Raw genomic sequence first — 23,317 nt, 5'->3', positions numbered from 1 at the left:
AGTGCCATCAGAGTCGGTGCCGCGCTTAAACCCCACAGCACAAAGATCGTGTGGAAGGCTTCTTTCTTTTTTAAGGGGCAGAGGGGATACTTTCTAGGCTTCCACGAATCCGTTCACTCTGTTCGCTTATCAATGAGGAACTGAATTCAGGGCCCTGAGGGTGAGAAGCGCTGGGCGGGCCGGTTTCGCAATGTCTCAGGAACGCGGTCCCTGTCCTGTGATTTCTCGGTCATAAACTTCTAGAGGCCCCGAGTCACTTGGTTTAACCCAGTACGCAGGAATTTCTATGGAACTCTTTTCAAGAAGGAAATGGACTCCTTAACTGCAGACTTCCTCGTGTGAAGCGTGTGACTCTCGGTGGACTCCACCTGAAGCCCGGTGGGCGTCTCCTCCCGTCACTAACCCCGGCTCTGTGCGTCCCGAGCAGTTGGGGCAGCAGTTACTTCTGACCTGTTGCTCCTACACAGCACCCTCTCCTTGACCAGCAGAGCCACAGCTCTCCTACTCAGGACCAGCTCACAAAAACGAACAGATGAACACTAACGGTTCACAGTTGCTGAACATCCAGGGTTGTGCCTGGCCCTTTCTGTAAAATGGTCACCAAGAAAACACCAGCCATTTCCATCTAGGTGTGCAGGCCACTGACCGCGGTAACTGGTCCAGTAATCCCATCCCTGTCTTCACTATTAATATGGAACAATAGGGTTTCTGGGTTCACAGACCTGACACGGGAACTCTACCATCTCTCTCTCTCCCTGAAATAAATGATTTTTAGATTAAACACGATGTCTGTAAGATACCCAAAGAGGATGTTTGCCTGTGATTGAACCCTCAGAGATAAAACACTGTTAGAGGGTGCACTGTTCTTGTCCAGACTCCCACCCATGCATCTCAACACAGTCAACGCACAGATTAGAGCATCACTCACAGATGAGTCTGCAACCTACAACACGTGGTAGCCACCTTTCCAGGTCTACTACACGACTTTATTCTCTCTTGATTTTTGCAAGGAACAGAGGTAAAAAGCTCAGGATGTCACTGTTTAACTTTGCCTTTCAACTTTAGTGTGCTCATTCCCAGGCAAGTGGCCGTTAGGGATACAGGATACTTGTGTTCTGCAGGGTTTTCTCGAAGGCTGGAGTTGACATTCTGAAATGGGAGTTAGGATTAGTAGTCTGTGCCGTTTTAACTGTGAAAGTTTGGAGTTTAAGTTTTTTTTCACAGTAATGGGATTAATTTGATGAACTTCAAAGCTACAGTTCTTAAATGTTATGATTTTATGATGTAGAAGTCCATTCTCAACACAGAATTCTTTTCTGTAAGCACAGAAAGAACATAATGGGTAAGCCCGCTGTGTGCTGTGCTGTGTTCAGGTGCTCAGTCGTGATTGACTTTGTGACCCCATAGACTGTAGCCCACCAGGCTCCTCTGTCCACGGGATTCTCCAGGCAAGAATACTGGAGTGGGTTGCCATGCCCTCCTCCAGAGGTAAGCATGAGTTACCACCAAAGAATTGATGCCTTTGAACTGTGGTGCTGGAGCAGGCTCCTGAGAGTCCCTTGGACAGCAAATAGATGAAACTAGTCAATTCTAACGAAAATCAACCCTGAATACTCATTGAAAGGACTGATGCTGAAGCTAAAGCTTGAGTATTTTGGTCATCTAATGCAAACAGCCAGCTCACTGGAAAAGTCCCTGATGCTGGGAAAAGATTGAGGGCACAAGAAGGTGTCAGAGGATGTGATGGCTGGATGGCATCACCGATGTAATGGACATCAGTGTTGGGCAAACTTGGGGAGATGGTGAGGGACAGGGAGGCCTGTTGTGCTGCAGTCCCTGGGGTCACAAAGAGTCAGACACCACTGGATGACTGAATAACCACCACCAGCACCTCAAGTGTTTACCTTGCTTGGGAGAGTGTGTAGGATGGCTCAGACCCATAGGGTTGGTGAACTGCCTGAAAACATCCATTCTGCTCCTGTCTGGAGGCAGCACGGAAGCGTGACCCAGAGATCTACCACCACTGCCTTACACCAACTCAGGAGCCCAGAAACGGGGACCAGTTTCCACTTCTCTGAGGTCCAGCAGAACTGAGAACAGTGAGTTTTCAAATACTCTCAACTTTTAAAGTTTCTATGCGTGAAGCGGTGGAGGCGTGGGTACATCTTAGCGATCACGCTGGCACGTCCAGGATTTGTGACAAGTGTTTTCAGTGCTGATAGGAGCGCTGCCAAGCTTGAGAAAGAACACGCCTCCCCTCGTGCACACTGAGACCCTGACCAGCACCCTTCTCCTTAGACTTCCTCCTCACTGTCCCTGAGCTCCATCTTAGAACTGTCTGGCGAGGAGGCAGCAGAAAAGGGTAGAGAACACACCTGCATCCAGTCTCACCCCAGGGGCTGCATCTGGGACCCTCACTGCCTCCCCTGGGGGTGGGGAGGGGGGGCATCTGGCCGAGTCTCCTTTACAGTTTCCATCTCCAGGGTCAGTTGGCACACTTGGGCTCAAACACCTAAGCTTAAAATGTTCAGATTTAATCTGAGATGAAGTACTGTGCTCAGCTGTCTGTCTGGAGAGGAGTATGGGGCAGTGAAGCTGATCTTTCAAACCATTCTTTTCTTTTTCCTTTTCATATTCTCATGAAACGAGTAAAGTGCAGGTGTTTAAAAAGCAAAATGGCGAGAGACAGCTAAAAGCAAACGGCATCACTGAAGAAACATGATCCTGTTGGAGGGGCAGACGCCCAGCTTCTCTCTAGATGCAGGCACAGAGCCCTGACTGCCGGCAGGCACCACACGGCCCCTGTGTCACACACGCTCAGAGCTGGGGCTAATGCTTTACCAAGGGGATACGGTGCCCTCTCACAGAATGTCCAGCGGACAAATTACCACCACAAGTCAGCACCCAACCGTGTTTTTCTAATATGTAAAGCCAAACATCTCTATTTCCCTTCCTTTTACATACATGGAGCAGTAAAAGTATGTTAGTATATTTTCAGGTGTTTTGCTTAAAATAATATTTCAATGAGAATTACCCAAACCTTGGGATGTTCTCAGAAGATTCTTGGCCAGTGGGCTGGCACAGCCTCTGTTGGGAGGTTTTTGCTATGTATTTCCTCCCAGTGATGGATGGTGAATGCAACACATGATCTGATAGCAATTCAGTATAAGAGTCTATTTCCACTCACTTCTGGCGCTTTGATATTATTTTTAAAAACCTGTTCCTTTAGCTCTTGTTGAGTTTTTAAAACCTGCAAGATCTTGGCTCTATGGCCCATTTCTTCAATTGCAGAGATTACTTTTGCAAGGAATTCCAGATATGCTCAGCAAACAACAACAGACTAAGAAAACAGCGGGGCAGTTCTAGATTGTGACTGATTTGGGTTCCAACTATAAATAATAATATTTTTGGGAAAATGTTTCTGAGAGGAGAGTTTAAGACCAGCCTTTGTTCTATGCATGTTTAAAATGAGCACCTATAAGAAGTCTTGAACCACTTTGAGTTTGGACTGTTTGTAATTAACTGCATCATTTAAGAAACATATGTTCCTGTGTCAACTATCAAATTATTTTAATGAAAGTACAAAATACTTAAAAACATGGATCTCCTCAAGAGGCTAAGCCCGTGGATTATCTGACCATGAATACAGGCTGGTGGGGTAGAGGGAGGGCACAACTCCAAGGACAATCCATACTTTCAACACAAAAGCAGAGTCATGTGTTCCAGCGGCCAAGAGCTTTCTGGCTCTTCAGTTTGTACGAAACTTTTTTTCAAGGGCAGGAGAAAGACTGGGGAGAATACATGGGCTGTTTGTACTTGCGCAAAAGTGACTGGAACCCAGTGGACATGAAATACCACGTGAGAGGGACGTGGCCGCCAGAAGGGCTGCAGTTGTGGAAGTTAAAGAAAGATGGTGAGACGCAAACAGGAGAACAGACTGAGCTCGCCCGCGCACAGCAGGCCTTGAACCTGCAGAGGATTCCAGGCAACTCACAGAGGCAGACCAGCGGGAGCCACAGTCCCTCCTAGGCTGTTGCCGTGACCTTGAACGCAGCGTTCTCATCTGTAAAATGATGGAAAGGCATTTCCCTTGGCGTGCCCTTGAGAAGATAAATGAGATGCTGCCTGGGCAGCCCCACCACAGTGCTCGGTAAGTGGGTGGAGGGGACTGGTTTCCTTCTTTTTTTTTTTTTTTTTTACAAAATGAAGCCTAGTTTCTTTTTTCTTTCTTTCATCTTTTTTTGTTTTGTTTTTGTGTCTGTTTTTTACAAAACACACTACTTAGAAACAGAGTAAAAAGTAATAATCTGATACCATGCCAGTCATTTCACACACAGTCTCCCATTTTATCTGCTTCTTCAACCCATGGGAGGTCTGGCTGTTACCACACACCCCTTCACGGAGGAGGCTGAGCACAGAGAGGCCAGGCAACCTGTCTCCTGAGCCAAGGAGACAGAGCAGGCCAGGGTGGAAGGAACAGCATAAACCGTTAGCTCTAGAGCCCACACTCCAGGCCGTCTCACTCTGGAGTGAAAAGTACGTGTATGCGGAAGGTCCGTCAACAGTCGGGACTCCCTGATCTCCATCAGCAAATCCTTCCTGTTTCTCGCCAAGTTGTACCATGCATAAGAACGTCTGCTTGGCCTGCTGTGGCTCAGGCAGTTCTGAACACGTCCTGTTGCACTCACAGAGAGTCTGACTCATTCCCCCCAAGTGCCCACGTCCCAGGCAGAGCAGCTGTGCCGGCTCCAGTAGAGTCACCCCTAGATTCCACGGGGTTACTGAGAAGGAATTTGCCTTTTTCTGTGATTCTGCTGAGGAAATGACGAAATACTGCAGTCAGTTGGCTGGTCAGTTTAACTCCATCCTGCATAAGAAAAATCTTAAGCTGAGTCCTATGGACGTCGTCATGGATACAGACACAAAGGACATAGTGTGACACTGTATATCCATCGCAGTGGCAGTTTATGAAGCTACAGGTGAAATTTCTCTTAAAACTGATGATGCTGTGACAAAGAATCTTGTGTTGCTTTTTGTGTAGATTCCTCTGGACACCTGGAAAATGAGTGGACCGGCCGTCATCCGACTCTGCTCCCAGAAATACAGGTTGTCAGGCAACCTGGTGGCAGGGCCGCTGCTGGTGTTGAGGAGCACTGAGCCCATAGGCGCAGACTGGGGCCACATTACAGGAGGAGATGAGCCTCTTTCCCGAGCCCTGAAGCCCCCCTCGCCAAATCCCTCACTTCCTAAACCGGAGGATCAGTCCAGTGCCTTGCATTAATAAACTAATCCTCTGGTTCAAATTAATGCGATTATGTTCTCTGAAGTGCTTAATTATTTTCACTTACGGAAATATGACTGGGTGCTGCAGTGAACGGTTTTCTAGCAGAGATTCCCAAGTACTAAGAGAACTGTTGGGATTATTTCATGGCAGAGATCTCTGATACACAGAAATTGTGCAAACCTAGACTCTGGTACTGAAGGGGAATGAGGAGAGAGGGTGCAATATGGTGAAATCAAATACTCCAATTAAAGTTGCTCTAAGAACAGAAATTTAATGGACACATTTTATACTGGAAAATCCCGACTGTATATCCTAAGACACTAGAAACATTGGTAACATCAGTAATCAAATGACTTATTTTATCTGATATATAGTTTATGTGTTTGATCAGTAAAACAACTCACACTGATAATGCCTGTTAGGGCTATTAAGTGAGTTATATTATATTTCCTTGATACAACAAAGTACTAGATTTCAAGAGGAAAAAAAAGACTTTCCTCTAAGATTTCATTACATTAAGGAATAGCCCCACTGTTACAAAGAATTGAGATTCTTCTTCTATCAGTATATCATACTGTCTGTGTTTATAGTAGCCTCAGAAAGAGTTAACTGAATCTGAGGTCATTTGGTCACTTTATGGGATAATGTCAAGAGAGTCTTCAAGGAACTGAGTGTCCTAGCAGTGTTTTCAGATGGTCTTGTCTTTTTTTTACCAAGTAATGAGTTGTGATGAACTGTGAAGAGTTGAAAGAGAGGAGACTGCGCTGAGGGAAACGAGTTTAGGGCCCCTGTTTAAAACCGTGCACGCTGCTGTGTATGTATATCTCATTGTGTGTGCATCATATATATATAAATATATAACAGATAGCCAACCAGGACCCGCTCTAGAGCACGGGGAACTCTGCTCAATGCTCTGTAACAAACTAAATGGGAGAAGAATGTGAAAGATGATACGTGTATGTGTAGCACTGACTCACTCTGCTGTATGCCTGAAATTAATACAATGCTGTTCATCAGCTATAATATAAAATAAAAATGCAAAAACAGATTAAAGCAGAGCCTCAGTGTCCTCATGTATAAAATCAAGATACTGATACTATTATCTCCTTTGCATGATTGATGCAAAGATTAAATGTGTGAAAGTAAACACCTTTAAGAAGTTGTAATTTTGGACAAAATTTGACAGAGTGAGATTTGAAAGCTTTCAAGCAGGAGAAGCAGGAAGACAGCATCCACTGGGAAGACTACCGGTCCCGCTGCCTCCTTCGGATCCAGCCCTCTGCACTGAACAGCCTTGCTGGACATGGGTGTGTCAGTGGCGGGACTGGACACTTCCCAGCCACTGCCGCCCTTGGCTCCTGAGTCCACGGGTGGCGGCATGGATCCCGCCTTCCCTTGTGGGCAGCTGGCAGAGGGCTGGCCGCACTTAGGTGCCTTGTCCCCTGTTTCTTGGGGAAAAGCACCAAGAAAAAAAGAAGAAAGGGGGCTAGTACTCCGTTACCACCAGGCCAGCCAAGGTCAGCATGGCCACTGTCTGTCACCTTGGGCAGGGCTGGCTCATCCACCAGTGGGTGCCCTGGCTCATGTCCTCCCACCTGTGGCAGCCCACAAACGAATTTTAAGTTTTACGTACTTTTTAACTCAAAAGGAAGAAAAATAAATACACATGACTGTTACCACGATGACTATATAATAATAAACCTAACCTGGTTTCCATCTATCTTTATGCTGATGCTGTTATAAAATTCAGATTTTTTTAATGGAGGAAGAGACCCCAAAGGCAGAAGTGCCTGGGGCCCATGAACGTCCCAGGTCAGCCTGGTCACTGGTGGCTGCTGCCTGTCCGCGCCTGGCACATGTCGTTTCACTGGCTGTATATCGCGTCTGCCCCCTCGCCTCTCTGCAGGGCTGTACTGTGTGCGAACCTCAGGCACAGGTGTCACCCGCTTTTCAAAGAAGAAAAAACAGGTCCTGTGTTCTCAGACTCTTGATCACCCAAGTGGGAGACAGTCAGCTGTTAACAACAGGTGCTTTGCAGTGGCTCATTCATGTGGACATTTCTTTTATGATCTAATTAGTCATAACTCCCTCATGAGCAAAATGCACATCTGGGAAAATAAAACTGCCCACTGAGAGTGAGTTACTGGTGCGTAGGTGGGGCACAGCCGTCCCTTAAAAGGCTTAACGAGAACCCTGATGCACTCGGAAGCTGGACTGCCAGAATGGACAGCATCAAAAAAGCTACGAACAATAAATGCTGGAGAGGGTGTGGAGAGAAGGGAGCCCTCCTACACTGTTGCCGGGAATGTAAACTCATGCAGAACAGTACGAAGGTTCTACATACAGAGCTACTTATGTAACCCCAAAATCCCGCTCCTGGGCATACACCTGGAGAAAACCATAATTAAGACACATGTACCCCAAAGCTCACAGCAGCCCTATTTACGGCGGCTAGGACATGGAAGCACCCTAACTGTCCATCAACAGAGGAATGGATAAAGAAGACGTGGCACATTCACACACTGGGGTAGTATTCAGTCACGGAAAAAATGCATGATACCATGTGCAGCAACATGGATAGACTAAAGACTGTCATACTGAGTGCAAAATGTCAGACAGAAAAAGTCAGATATTACATGATATCACGTATATATGAGATCTAAAAAATGGTACGAATGAAATTACTTACAAAACAGAGTCATAGATGTAGAAAACAAACTTATGATTACCAGAAGGGAAAGGATGGGGAGGGGTAAATTGGGAGACTGAGATTGATAGACACACTATTATATAAAAAATAGATAACTAATAACAACCTACTGTATAGTACAGGTTGTTGTTTGGTTGCTCAGTTGTGTCTGACTCTTTGCGACCCCTTGGACTACAGCAAACCAGGCTTTCCTATCTTTCACCATCTCCTGGAGCTGGCTCAAACTCAAGTCCATTTAGTCAGTGGTGCCATCCAACCATCTTGTCTTCTGTCATCCCCTTCTCCTCTTGCTTCCAATCTTTCCCAGCATCAGGGTCTTTTCCAATGAATCGGTTCTTCACATCAGGTGGCCAAAGTATTGGAGCTTTAGCTTCAGCATCCATCCTTCCAATGAATATTCAGGACTGATTTCGTTTAGGATGGACTGGTTTGATCTCCTTGCAGTCCAAGGGACTCTCAAGAGTCTTCTCCAACACCACAGTTCAAAGGGATCAATTCTTTGGCGCTCAGTTTTCCTTATGGTCCAACTCTCACATCCATACATGACTACTGGAAAAACCATAGCCTTGACTAGACGGACCATTGTAGGCAAAATAATGTCTCTGCTTTTTAATATGCTGTCTAGGTCAGCCATAGCTTTTCTTCTAAGGAGCAAGCATCTTTTAATTTCATGACTGCAATCACCATCTGCAGTGATTCTGGAGCCCAAGAAAATAAAATCTGTCACTGTTTCCATTGTTTCCCCATCTATTTGCCATGAAGTGATGGGACCGGATGCCATGATCTTAGTTTTCTGAATGTTGAATTTTAAGGCAGCTTTTTCACTCTCCTGTTTCACTTTCATCAAGAGGCTCTTCAGTTCCTCTTTGCTTTCTGCCATAAGGGTGGTGTCATCTGCATATCTGAGGTTACTGATATTTCTCCCAACAATCTTGATTCCAGCTTGTGCCTCATCCAGCCCAGCATTTCACATAATGTACTCTGCATAGAAATTAAATACGCAGAGTGACAATATACAGCCTTGATGCACACCCTTCCCAATTTGGAACCATGTTGTTCCATGTCCGGTTCTAACTGTTGCTTGTTGACCTACGTACAGATTTCTCAGGAGGCAGGTCAGGTGGTCTGGTATTCCCATCTCTTTCAGAATTTTCCACAGTTTATTGTGATCCACATAGTCAAAGGCTGTGGAATAGTCAATAAAGCAGACATAGATGTTTTTCTGGAACTCTCTTGCTTTTTTGATGATCCAGCGGATGTTGGCAATTTGATCTCTGGTTCCTCTGCCTTTTCTAAATCCAGCTTGAAGATTTGGAAGTTCTTGCTTCACATACTGTTGAAGCCTCGTTTAGAGAATTTTGAGCATTAATTTGCTAGCGTGTGAGATAAGTACAATTGTGCGGTAGTTTGAGAATTCTTTGGCATTGCCTTTCTTTGGGAATGGAATGAAAACTGACCTTTTCCAGTCCTGTGGCCACTGCTGAGTTTTCCAAATTTGCTGGCATATTGAGTGCAGCACTTTCACAGCATCATCTTTCAGGAAATAGCTCAACTGGAATTCCATCACCTCCAGTAGTTTTGTTTGCAGTGATGCTTCCTAAGTCCTGCTTGACTTCACATTCTAGGATGTCTGGCTCTAGGTGAGTGATCACACCATAATGGTTATCTGGGTCATTAACATCTTTTTTTATAGTTCTTCTGTGACTTCTTGCCACCTCTTCTTAATATCTTCTGCTCCTGTTAGGTCCATACCGTTTCTGACCTTTATTGTGCCCATCTTAGCATGAAATGTTCCCTTGGTATCTCCAATGTTCTTGAAGAGATCTCTAGTCTTTCCCATTCTATTGTTTTCCTCTGTTTCTTTGCACTGATTGCTGAGGAAGGCTTTCTTATCTCTCCTTGCTATTCTTTGGAACTCTGCATTCAGATGGGTTTATCTTTCCCTTTCTCCTTTGCTCCTCTTTTCTCAGCTATTTGTAAGGCCTCCTCAGACAAGCATTTTGTCATTTTGCATTTCTTTTGCTTGGGCATGGTATTGATCACTGCCTCCTGTACAATGTTATGAACTTCCGTCCATAGTTCTTCAGGCACTCTATCAGATCTAGTCCCTTTGATTTAGGTCATACCGGAATGACCTAGTGGTTTTCCCTACTTTCTTCAAATTAAGTCTGAATTTGGCAATAAGTAGTTCATGATCTGAGCCACAGTCAGCCCCCGTCTTGTTTGTGCTGACTGTGTAGAGCTTCTCCATCTTTGGCTGCAGAGAATATAATCAATCTGACTCAGTACTGACCATCTGGTGATGTCCAAATGTAGAGTTGTCTCTTGTGTTGTTGGAAGAGGGTGTTTGCTACGACCAGTGCATTCTCTTGGCAAAACTCTGTTAGTCTTTGCCCTGGTGCATTTTGTATTCTAAGGCCAAACTTGCCTATTACTCCAGGTATCTAAAAGCCATGCTGTGTTGAGCCACCCAAGATAGACTGGTCAAGGTGGAGAGTTCTGACAAAACGTGGTCCCCTGAAGAAGGGAATGGCAAACCACTTCAGTATTCTTGCCTTGAGAACCCCGTGAACAGCATGAAAAGGCAAAAAGATATGACACTGAAAGATGAACTCCCCAGGTTGGTAGCTGCCCAATATGCTACAGGAGAAGAGTGGAGAAATAGCTCCGGAAGGAATGAAGAGGCTGTGCCAAAGCAGAAACAATCCAGTTGTGGATGTGTCTGGTGGTGAAAGTAAACTCTGATGCTGTAACGAACAATACTGCATAGGAACCTGGAATGTTAGGTCCATGAATCAAGGCAAACTGGAAGTGGTCAAACAGGAGATAACAAGAGTGAACACTGACATTTTAGGAGTCAGTGAACTAAAATGGACTGGAATGGGTGAATTTAACTCAGATGACCATTATATCTACTACTGTGGGAAAGAATTCCTTAGAAGAAATGGAGTAGCCCTCATAGTCAACAAAAGAATCGGAAACGCAGTACTTGGATGCAATCTCAAAAGTGACTGAGTGATCTTGGTTCATTTCTAAGCAAACCATTCAATATCACAGTAATCAGTCTATGCTCCGACCACTAATGCCAAAGATGCTGAAGTTGAATGGTTTTATGAAGACCTACAAGACCTTCTAGAACTAACACCCAAAAAAGATGTCCTTTTCATCAAAGGGGACTGGAATGCACAAGTAGGAAGTCAAGAGATAGAACAGGTAACTCTTAATACTCTGTAATAATCTACACGGGAAAAGAATCTAATAATGAGTAGACACATGCATATGGGTAACTCATTCATTTTCCTAAACAGCAGAAACTGACATTATAAACCAACTATGCTACAATAGAAAGTAAAAGAAAACAAACAAAAAAGCAGGACCTCCTCCTGCCACACCTGGAGAATGCGGGAGGGCCAGGGTGAGGGCCACACGGGAGGGGTTCTCCTGACCTGTCTGCGGCTCCCAGTCTCCATTTTCAGACACCACACCTTCCAGACTCCCTACCCATCCTGGGTCAGGGGTCCACCTCATGTGCAGAATCTTCTGCTTGTCATTTTTCAAACCCCAAAAGAGTCCCTTTTCATTTCCAACTTGTTCGTGGTGATAAGAGAGCGCTTTGGCTACCCCCAACACCTCTATTTGGTAAAAAAAATTCCCAGTTTGGTTCATCATAATCATATACCTATTCAGACTTTATTTTTTAGCCTGTTATTTTATCTATTCTAGCTTTATTAAAGTATGATTGACAAATAGAAATTGTACATGGTTAAGGGATACAATGTGATGTAAATTTACTTTGTGTAATGATGATCAAACTAATTAATATGCCCATCACCTGAGTGACCATTTGTGTGTGTGTGTGTGTGTGTGTGCGCGCGCGCGCGTGTGTGTGTGAACACTGAGGATGTGCTCTCTGAGCAAAATTCCTGTTACACCAGGCTTAAATATAATCAGTAATGAAAGACCTCATCGAGGCCTGCATCCTCTTGGCGATGAGGTCTTTAGGTCACAGTCCCTTAACTGCACAGTCTCCCTGACTGCACAGCACAGGGGCTGGGTGGTGTGATCCCTACGGCTGTCTTCAGCACGACTGTGGGCCTAGGCCCCGGGTCAACCCCCTCTGGCCCGGGTGCAGGGCTTTCACAGCACCTCTTCCAGGCGGTGCTGAGGGGTTACACGAGGTGCCACACTTCTCAGAAAAAATCCCCTGGCCTTATCTTTATCTTACCCTTTAAACTGCATCTTTGTTTATATTTTTAGTATACGCAACAACATAGCGCAGGCATGTATTTCACACATACACACATATGTATGTACACATAGGGAGAGCTCAGAGATGCTCTGTGTTCAGCTCCAGACCTCAGTGATAAAGTGAATACTGCAATAAAGCAAGCCCCGTGAACATTTTGGTTCCCAGTATATGTAACAGTGGTGTTTACGAGGTAAAACAGTCTATCACGTGTGCAACAGCACTGTATCTGGAAAAAAAAATGTTCGTACCTTAACTTAAAAATACATCATTGCTAAAAAATGCTAACATCTGACAAGCAGGTGCCACAAGCCTTCAATTTATAAAAAGCAACACTCTGTGAAGCACAACACAAGGTCTGACTGTCTACACAAGATATTTTACTAAAGGGGATACATGGGGACCTCTGTGGGGGTCAACTGATTAAGAACCCACCTTCCAATGCAGGCGACTTGGTTCCGTTCCTGGCTGGAGAACTGAGGTCCCACATGCTGTGGGGCAGCTAAGCCCATAAGCCACAGTTCGAGAAACCTGTGTGCCAGAACGGAGACTCAGCACAGCCAAAAAAGAAAGAGATAGAATGGAAATAGAGGGCATACATGACCCCTAGACTTCGCATCCCATGGCTTTAAGGTACAAAGAAACACGTAAGCAGTGCAATTCGCCAGATGACATGTGGCAGAGGGTCAGCCTTGGGACACCACCTCTGGGGTCAGCTTCAGTATGACCTGGCTCAAAGACACAGACCTTTAAACTTGCAAATTTCCTTGAGATGAAGTAGTGGGGTCCACTTTCCACTAGTTTGGAGAGGGATATGGAACAAGTGCAGGTAGTTTCTTCCAACTGTTCTGCTTTATAGGAGGTTCCTTAACTACCCCAGACAGCTGAAGGCCTGAGAGAGGCAGGAGCCTGCCCAGCCTGCACGTTCGCGGAGTCTTATGGGTGCAGCTCCAGGTCTGCTGTTTGGAACCTGGATGTTGTGGATAAGTGGAGAGGCTGACCTGCCAACTCTTTGTTCCTACTGATGTGGAAGGACCCAGAACCCACAAAAACACAGAGGCATTAAATCACTCCACAATGTTCACTGAGATCCTCGCTCTGCAAGGCACAGACTCCTCACTGACACCATGTATTTCAACATGTGTGTGTCTGTCTTCCACATTTGTATTGATACAGGTAATTTTTGGAGCTGTTTCTGTATTTATCATCCTCCTATTCAAACTGAGAAATTAGTACTTGGATACCTGGCTTCTTGAGGCCAGCGTTTTATTCTCTCAGTTGAAGTGAAACTTCTTTCTCGTACCTTCAGACATCTTTAAGAGAACTGCCATCTACCTGGGACTCGTAACCGTGCCCTCCAAAGCTTTTGTTCATACCTACTGAGGTAACGCAGGTTCACACCCAGCTCAAGCTCCTGGGTGTGAACCCAATGTTTTCACTTGTAGGCATGTCTCTGGGCAGGTGATGTAACCTCTCTGAGCCTCAGTCTCTCCTCCCCAAGAAACGGGCACAGCAGTGCTGCTCCACCATGTAGCGTGTTGAGGACCCAGGGAGACGCCCCGTCAGCAGGCCCAGCACACAGGGCGTGGCTGTCCACACAGTCAGCAACTCTCACGGTCGCTGCCGAGAAACACAGCTGCGCAGGATCTTATGTTCCACGTGAGCAACTGGATGAAGCAACTGTTCAGGTGTCACCTCTGCTGAGTCCGGAACACGGGTTACTGATGGCCAGCTGTTTCAGTCACCACAGCCGGGGGAAGGTGGGGAGGGGCAGCCAGTGGAACCACGATGGCAAAACACCCTCTGGAGACTCAGAGACACCATTCACCCCAGCAGCGACTCCTGCATGAAGTCAAGTGAGATCACCCACGATTCACGTCAATGCCTGTGTCTGTGTGTTCACACCTGCACGAGAGGGGGCTGGGCGAGATTACATCTAATGGCCGTAATTACTGAATAGTTACTGTAAGTCATCACAGGAATCTCCATCAAGGTAGGCTGATTTCTTTGCTTCCCTGCATTTTGATACAAGGCCTGTAAAGGATCTGTGCATTGTTCTACCTCTCCACTAGCTTCGCCCTGTAAACAGAAGAATTCAAACGAGCAACTGATGCAAAGTGCCTTCTCATCACCCAGAGTCCCTGGAATCCCTTTCGGTAGCAGAGGGGTCATGGCAACTGAAGCAGTGACGGAAAGACTGGATGCACTGCTCTGGCTGCAAGCAGAGGTTTGTTCCCAGAGGCGGTCAGCGCTTTGAGACCATCCCGCATGGGCATCTGGTATCCTCTCCCCTTGAAACTGGGGGGCTGCTGCGACGCCGAGGAGCCCTGCATGGAAATCCAGGCCTGGGCACCCCATGCTGACCAGATCGCAGGGATGTGGGCCAGGTCTCTCTACAGTCACATCTCCCTTGGTTCACTCTCAGAAAACTACAACGAGCTTTTTTGGGCGGGGGGAACAAATAATCGACATATTATTCCTAAGCAAAAATCACAGTTCTTGATATCACAAAAGCTGGTAAAAAGATCATTAGGGACAAAAAGAGAACACTGTGAGTTTATCTGCTATTCAGATAAACACTGAAATCTCGGTTGTTTCTTACCCTAGAAACTGTCTCTTAGGGTGCTTTGTTTTTAAATTTAAAAGGTGTATAGTATGAAAATGTACCATACAGGCAAGAAAAAGTGAATCCATATTCATAACGCATCAACACTGATATGTCCTCCGTGTTCTTTTCCCGTTCCCTATCTTCAAAGCGTAGCTATGCAAATAGCGTGTCATCACATGAACCTTTCAGCTTCGCTATATTGCTTCCCACAGATGTACTTGCTGTTCCTGTCTGAAGCACAGTTGGTTTTAGTGGCTGCATGATATTCTACTCACTGAGACGAGAGAATTAACATTCTGTACTTCTGGACCCTAGTTTTTTTTCCCCCTTTTTCTGAAATTTTTTAAAAAATGCAGGAGATATTTTCAGGCTTATAAACTTATTCCTCTTTTGAATTATTTCCTCAGGGAAGATACTGCGAAGTGTGACTGCAAGAGCAGACACTGTTGGATAAGTGTTGACATTTATAGCAACATAGCTTTTTCACAAAAATTCACTTCTTTGTTAGTGATGGCAAGCATGACCTCGTAAGACTACCTCTTTCTGAACAGGGTGAAGGGGCGGCTCATTAAACAGGGCTTGTTCCTGCGTGTGGGTTTGGACGTGTCCCCGAGCGCACCCTGATGCAGAGGTCAGTCTCGGACGCTGTGCGGTTCCTGCCCTTTGCTTCTGGCCAGCTCCCTGCCCAAACCCCTCTTTTCCACGAGGCAGTGTTTTAGAAGTTTCAGAACCTAGAGTGGCCTTTCAGTTGTGTATTTGGGGTGAGCAGAAAGGGGGTTCATTTCCCTGCCTACCTTCAAGTTATCAACAGTTCAAGTTATTGAGGATTTTTAAAATTCTGATCCAGGGTCAACATCCCATATCTATTCCTAGCTTTGAACACAAACACATTGATTGCTCAGGAAAGAGAAATCACCACCTCTCCATGCTGGTTTTGTGCCATGAAAAGGCATTTCTCACTGTGTCTAGAGCAGAAATTCCTCTTTTAAGCCTCCCCTCCTCCTACAGAAAAGTGCTGAAGTGAAGTCAGTACTGCTCAGCAACTAAGGTCGTCTAGCACTTGCAGAGCCTGGGAGACGTGGCTGAGCAGAGGCAACGAGGCCCTCGTGGTTTCTCCGAGTCATCTCCTCCTCTGACATCTTCACCAATGACCAGCACGTTTGGGTCAGACGGTGGGTCTCAGGGGCGTTTCCCCAGTTTGTGAGAAGGTTCACTCTTTCTCAAAGGACACGACTCCATGTTCAGAGCATGTCTCAGACTGGGGGTCAAGGTATCTCTGTGACTTCTGGGAAACCATCATCTTCAGCAAAAAGTTCCGTAGATTAGACATAAAAGGAGTACTACGGTGCTCCTGAGGTACAGCTTGTGTTTTTCCATGTTGAACAAGAGAAGCTTGTTATGGCAGCTGCTCTGAGCGTTTCTAAACATCTCTCAGATGCTGGTCTACCAGAGGGCAGAGACAGAATGTGTATTTCTCACCGCTGCTTAAAGACCAAAGATCCTGCTTGCCCTCTGTATTTAGTGTGAGCAAGTGAAACCAGATTCCTTTGACATTTTTCTTGGCTTATTTTCACTCTCCCAGATCGCCTAGAACCTCCACTGGCTTCTATCCTGAAATCCTGCAGCGCCAATTTCCTTATTTGGTTGCTGGAGCTGCTCTTTGCCTGGGTCAAACATTCTGCTAAGCTTGCAGCCTCCTTGCAACCCCCGCCCCCGCCCACTGCACCCCCCCCTACACACACACACACACACACACACACACACACTCACGTCACTGACTCAGCCTCCCCTGCCTGCGTGCGCCAACCACCCAGCACTTATGCCCATTTAAGGAGTGCCTGTGGAAGCTGTAAGGGGGCAGAGAGCTTTCAGCTGTCTGCAAAGTCTGCCCTGCTGCACACACTCCGCGTCCCCGCAGAGCCTCTGTCCACATGCATGCCCCCCTCACGGGGCAGGGCACGCATCTCAGGAGGGCAAAGGAGCCCAAAAATCCCGAGGGCGCCTCACTGCAGTTCCGTGGTTCCTCAGAGTTCTGGCCCCTCTCCTCCTGTGGCTGGGGGTAGAGGGGTCTGGCTTTGTTTTCCACTGTCCCCAACCCGGGGAGCCCGCCGGGCACCCCATTTCAGGTCTGAAGGGATGGGCCACCAGGCCCAGCTGGACACACCGCAGGCCTGCCCCACAGGGTCCAGTCCCTCACCCGTCTGTTCTGCTTATGGGGCTGCAAACAACCAGCTCCTCTGGGGCAGAGCGTACTTTCTGATCCCTGAGCTCAGACCTGTGGGGAGGGCACAGCTCTGTGCATCCCCTAGTGAAGAAAGAAGCTGCCGGCCGGTCCCGTAAAACACAGCCGTGCTCCTTCCCATGCAAACAGGGAGAAATTCCTTGGGCAAGCACACAGCTTTTCAGCTCCTAGAACAAAACGGATGGCGGTATTTATCATGTCAAATAAACACATCATCCACACTGCAAAAGGAAACCTGGAAAAATCAGCTGAACAAAGCAGTTTTCAAGGTTCTGATCCTTTTGCAACCGGCTGTCGTCTAACCCGACCGAGAGGCAAAGACCGAGCAATTTTTCCAGACGGAGGCGCTGGGGTGACTCAAGGCCCACAGTCTGTTCCCAGCATTTGCTGGGCAAAGGAATCAGAGCCGTTCCCAAAGGTAAGTAATACAAACATGCAGGATATCCTGTCACTTCACATCATGGCTCACTTAGCACCGAAAGAAGTCTGTGCTTCCCCGGGTCCACTGTGCTGATTGCTGAAGCCCTGTTTCTGCCAGGCGCTGGACTGGATGCTGCCACCAGCCTTCACGGCGGCCACCTGGTCGTCACAGGAGTAGGCCACGCCCCACAGAAGCACGGTTCTCCTGACCCCCATTGCTCGGTCCACTCTGTTTACTGTGTTCACCACAGTGACCAGTGCGGGAACAGCATGCAGCTGAACGGAACTCCCTAAGTATGGGACCCTCTGTTGTGTAGAGCCGTCTCTGACTGGGGGACAGGCAGGGTACAGATAAATAAATATGTAAATAAACTTCCTATCAGCCCCGCTGGCTGTGTCTTCAAGGACTCATGTGCCTTGTACTAGGCCGGTGAGTTCAAACTTTTCCAGGGCTTAGAGACAAGGAAGCTGTGACACTGTTATATTTAATTCCATCATGGAAGCACCACACAGGACTTTCCTGGTGGTGCAGCGGGTACGAATCTGCCTATCAGTGCAGAGGACATGGGTTCGATCCCTGATCCAGGAGGAAACTCACATGCTGCAGGGCAACTAAGCCTGCATGCCACAGCTACTGAAGCCCGCACGCCTAGAGCCTGTGCTCTGCAACAAGAGAGCTCGTCGAAATGAGAAGCCCCTGCTCGCTGCAATTAGAGAAGAGGCTGCACGGCAACACAGACCCAGCACAGCCAGAACTAGATAAATAAATACAAAATGAAATAACACGCAGTGATTTCACTAAAAAGAAAAGAAACCCCACAAGGCTACTAAAAGAAAATGGCATGGTATGCCTGCAATGGTGAAGCAGTCACAAGCATGCTTCTCAGAGAAAGAACTCTGTGAAAGCCTGTTTCTGAGTTTTTAAAATGAATGTTTACATTTATACATCCATCCTGGTGTTGCTGAGAAGAAATTTGGTATCAGCCACTAAAAGATTTAAAACATTCATTGTTTGACAGGAGAAAAGTTTTAAACTGAGAACATTGTAACATGATTTGGGAAACAGCATCAAGGTCTGCTTTCAGTCCAGCGTTCGGGGAGCCTCGTGAGGAAATAGAGACATCAAGAAGTGAGCCCAGTATTGCATGACATCTCTTATACACAGAGTCCAGACAAAAGTCACACAAATGAACTTACAAAACAGGCACAGGCTCAGCAGACTTAGACAAGGAACTTATGGTGACTGGGGCTGGGGATGAGGGTGGGGAGGAGGCACAGTTAGGGAGTTTGGGATGGACATGGACACACTGCTCTATTTAAAACTGATTATCAACAAGGGCTTACTGTATAGAACAGGTAATTCTGCTCAATACTCTGTAATAACCTAAATGGGGAAAGAATTTGAAAAATAATAGACATATGTCTGTGAATAACTGAATCGCTTTGTTGCACACCCGGAACTAACACAGCGTTGTTAATCAGCCATGTGTTCTGTGCTGAACTCTGTCATATCCGACTCTCTGTGACCCCATGGACTGTAGCCCACCAGGCTTTTCTGTGGCTTCGAAACCCGTCTTCGTGCCAGTTCTGCTGCAAAGCAGCTGTGTTACTTTGGAGTATATCCCTTCATCCCTGTGACCCTCACTTTCTGAATATCTGACACGTCGGCACCATTTCCATCCAGAATTCCCAGTGTGGTGAGAGCTCTAGACTGCCAAGCCCAGCAGAAATGCTGCATTTGCTCAGGACAGACCTTACAGGCTATTGCGTGTTTGGTTTCCACCCTTCTGCCCCAACTCTGCTGGTGGACAAATGTGTAAAGTGGAGGAATCTGAAGTATGAGAGCTCAGGAAAAAAACCAGAACAATCAGATTAAAATAATTTCAAATAATCTCCTGGAACCTAAACTGCTAAACTCTCGGAAGGAGAAAGGTGATTGTCCTTACGGTTTTGACTTGTGAGTCTCAAATTCATTCAGAAATTTAGGTTGAGTTACAGCAGCCTTTCTCTGAGTGAATGTGGGATCATGAACTTTGTGAGGCTGGTCTGCAACTTAAAACTGAAGGCAGAACTCACTACTGGAAGATTTTAAGCACATTTTTGGGTTGTTGCTTCATCGCCTACTTTCCCCCCTGGATCTGGTCATTTCTAGGCTGCATCCCTGAGCCTCTTGACCCCTCACATCACAGCAGGATGGACAGTCCTGAGGGGTGCTGTGGGCCCCCCGGGGAGGTACGGCTCAGAGACAGGAAGAAAAGGGCTGGGTACACAGTACGCAATCCCAACAACAGTTATTGGGAGTCAAGAGGCAGTCTGAGCCACTAGGGAAGCCCATAATCAGGTTCACCAGTTACGATAAACTGGACTGTGCTTTGGTTTCCTCATCCTAAGCAGACAGCCACCACTTTGCTCTGAGGCATGGGAGTGTTCTCAAGATGCTTTTATTCTTATTCATCCTTAGAAGCAGCCCTGGACCTAGCAAAGTGCTGGAGGCATGGCACGGTAAGACGGACTGACTTGGAAGGGAGAAGACCATTAGCTTCTGCGAGTCCAGTTAAATCCATAATATTTGCATATTGTCCTTTTCCACTGGCTTAAATCTTTACTTGCAGTTATAAGTTCCTTTGAGGAAAAAAATGGGCATTGTTTGTACCTTCAAATATGAGGCAGGAAATAGATTCCAATTTCTTCTCTTTTTTAAAAAATGATCATCTTTCTCAAAAGAGACCACATCACAGTAAGCACTGCAGGGGCAGCATGCTTCTACAGCAGCATTCCAATCCTTGGGGTGGATCCTCCTGCCAGGCCCGCATTCCTTCCACAGCCTGGCAGCCTGGCTGCTGGGGGGCAGTGGTGAAGGGTTGGGAGCCGGGCTTTTCAGGCTCACCCTCATCCTCAGAGGTACAAGCTGGACTTAGAAAAGGCAGAGGAACCAGAGATCAAATTGTCAACATCCACTGGATCATAGAAAAGAGAGTTCCAGAAAAACATCTACTTCTGCTTCATTGACTATGCTAAAGCCTTTGACTGTGTGGATCACATAAACTGTGGAAATTTCATAGAGAGATGGGAATACCAGACCACCTGACCTGCCTCCTGCAAAACCTGTATGCAGCTTAAGAAGCCACAGTTAGAACTGGACATGGACAACGGGCATGAACAATGCACTGGTTCAAAATTGGGAAAGGAGTACGTCAAGGTTGTATATTGTCACCCTGTTTATTTAACTTATATGCAGAGTACATCATGCCAAATGCTAGGCTGGATGAAGCACAAGCTGGAATCAAGATTGCCGGGAGAAATATCAATAACCTCAGATATGCAGATGATACCACCCTTAGGGCAGAAAGCAAAGAGGAACTAAAGAGCCTCTTGATGAAGGTAAAAGAGGAAAGTGAAAAAGCTGGCTTAAAAAAAGTTGGCTTAAAACTCAACATTCAAAGAACAAAGATCATGGCATGCAGTCCCATCATTTCATGGCAAATAGAAGGGGAACCAAGGGAAACAGTGACAAGCTTTATTTTCTTGGGCTCCAGAATCACTGTGGATGGTGACTGCAGCCATGAAATTAAGATTCTTGTCCCTTGGAAGAAAAACTATGACAAACCTAGACAGCATATTAAAAAGCAGATGATTTGTCTAGTCAAAGCTATGACTTCTCCAGTAGTCATGCTGGATGTGAGAGCTGGACAATATAAAGAAGGCTGAGCGCCAAAGAATTGATGCTTTCAAACTGTGGTGCTAGAGAAGACTCTTGAGAGTCCACTGGACTGTAAGGCGATGAAACAAGTCAATCGTAAAGGAAATCAACCCTGAATATTCATTGGAAGGACTGATGCTGAAGATGAAGCTGCAATACTTTGGCCACCTGATGCAAAGAGCTGACTCATTGGAAAAGATGCTGGGAAAGATTGAGAGCAGGAGAAGGGGATGACAGAGGATAACATAGTTGGATGGCATCAACAACATAATGGACATGAGTCTGCTCTGAGCAAACTTCAGAGGGACAGGGAAGCCTGGCATGCTGCAGTTTACGGGGTCGCAAAGAGTCAGACACAACTTAGTGACTAAACAAAGACAATATAAATGATGCCATATAGAGTTTGTCTGTCTCTCTCTGACTTACTTCAGTTAGTATGATAATCTCTAGCTGCGTCCATGCTGCTGCAAACGGTACTATTTCATTCCTACTTTTGGCTAAGTAACATTCCATCGTATATATACACCTCATCTCTATCTACTCATCTGTTGGTGGACACCTAGGTTGCTTCCATGTCTTGGCTACTGTGAATGGTGCTGCCACGAACACTGGGGGGCACGTATTTTTTAAATTATAATTTTCTCTGGATATATGCCCAGGAGAGGGATTGCTAGATCATATGGCAACTCTGTTTTTAGTGTTTTGAGGAAGCAAACCTGTTTTGAATACTCACTTGTTAAAAATACTTCCTCATCTACTGGTGACAAAAGAGGACAGAGGTATCCAGCCTTCCCTCCAACCAGAGGCATGATGGCTCCATGGAACAGATGGGGGCTGCAGCTTCAGGGAAGGGATCCATGTGGAAGTCCCGTGGTGCCGGGAGCCAGGGAGACAAGGCAGGAGACTGAGAGGCACCCACAGCATCTGCTGAGGGGTCGTGTCACTTCCCACAAATCCAGGCATGGCTGTCCCCGTCAATGCTCTTATTTTTTGGGGGGTGGGGTGGGGGAAAAGTTGGCTCCTCATGAGGGCCCCTGTGGTAACAGTTGCGGCCCTTCCCGTCCTCCCCAGCCCCCGGTGTCTCCCTGTCTCTCATCGCCTCTGCGTCTCGGAGGCTTCTGTCATTGGACACATGGTCCGCCGGGGCTCCCCGCTCTCAGCCCAGCGTGTGTTCAGCATCGTGCTCTTCCCGGCTCATCCTGGGCCCGCTGACCCGGCTGCGCTGTTCTGTCCTGAACTTTCAAGCCCACGTTGGCCCCTCGTCAGCAGGCTCCTGACAATCGTGTCCTGTCCTCAGAGCACTTCCCAGGAGCCGTCCTCCGTCACTGCGGCCGTCTCCCCTCTCCTCCTGTCACACGTTTCTGTTTCTGCAAGCAGGGCTCTGTCCTCCCTGCCACCACTCCCTTCCCACCCTTCACGGCCTCGCTCCCCTGGGCGCTGTACCCACATCGGGCTTCAGAGGCCCTCCCGGTCGCCAGGGCAGCAGACCGCCGGGCCTCTCCCTAACACGGCCCAGCCCTCCACCCGTGCGCCCAGCGCTGGCCTCCCTGGAGGCTGACCTCCGCCGCCGACCGTGACAGCTCTTCCGCCACTGTCCGGTGTTCCTGGCCTCACCCGCCTGCTTGTGTCCGTGAGCCACCTCGGCTGTGTCTGACTCTGACCTCGAGGGGCTTCTCAAGTGCCCGCCTCCCCTCTAACAGGCGCCCCCTGGGGTATTTCTCACACTTCTCGTGTGTGGGAGGCTGTGGGAATACGTCTTTAACCTCAACCTCTTCTCAGTTTCAGAAATGTCCTTCCAGTCCCCTCTGCGACACCCACCGGCAACTGAAGCACAAGTCCAGAGGAGACATTACCCTTCCTGGGTTCCACTCCCCTTGCCCTGGTTCAGACTCCCGTCACCTGCCGAGTGTACCGTTACAGTCCCTGCCTACCTCTTTCTCCAAGACACCTTCTGCAGAGCGAGTTTCCTAAAGCACAAATCTTACTTTAGAATTTTCGTTTCAGGTAAGAGGGCTGGCCAGGTACTTCGATCCTTCACTGCAAACAGTTTAGAAAGTTTGATGAAACAGAAGCCTCACCTTCTAACACTGAGGTGCTCTCATGAAGT

General features: G+C 47.0%; 1 protein-coding gene across 4 annotated transcripts in view; it reads right to left on the bottom strand.

Moving 5' to 3' along the window:
- The window catches only part of PALLD (palladin, cytoskeletal associated protein), a 367,111-nt gene that overhangs the window by 72,878 nt on the left and 270,916 nt on the right, over positions 1 to 23,317 (bottom strand). The window lies entirely within an intron of this gene.

The sequence above is a fragment of the Moschus berezovskii genome, chromosome 7 (genome assembly GCF_049115385.1).
Source record: "Moschus berezovskii isolate FMDL1 chromosome 7, NW_MosBer_1.0, whole genome shotgun sequence".
Lineage (NCBI taxonomy): Eukaryota > Metazoa > Chordata > Mammalia > Artiodactyla > Moschidae > Moschus > Moschus berezovskii.
This window is presented reverse-complemented; position numbering and strand designations above follow the sequence as displayed.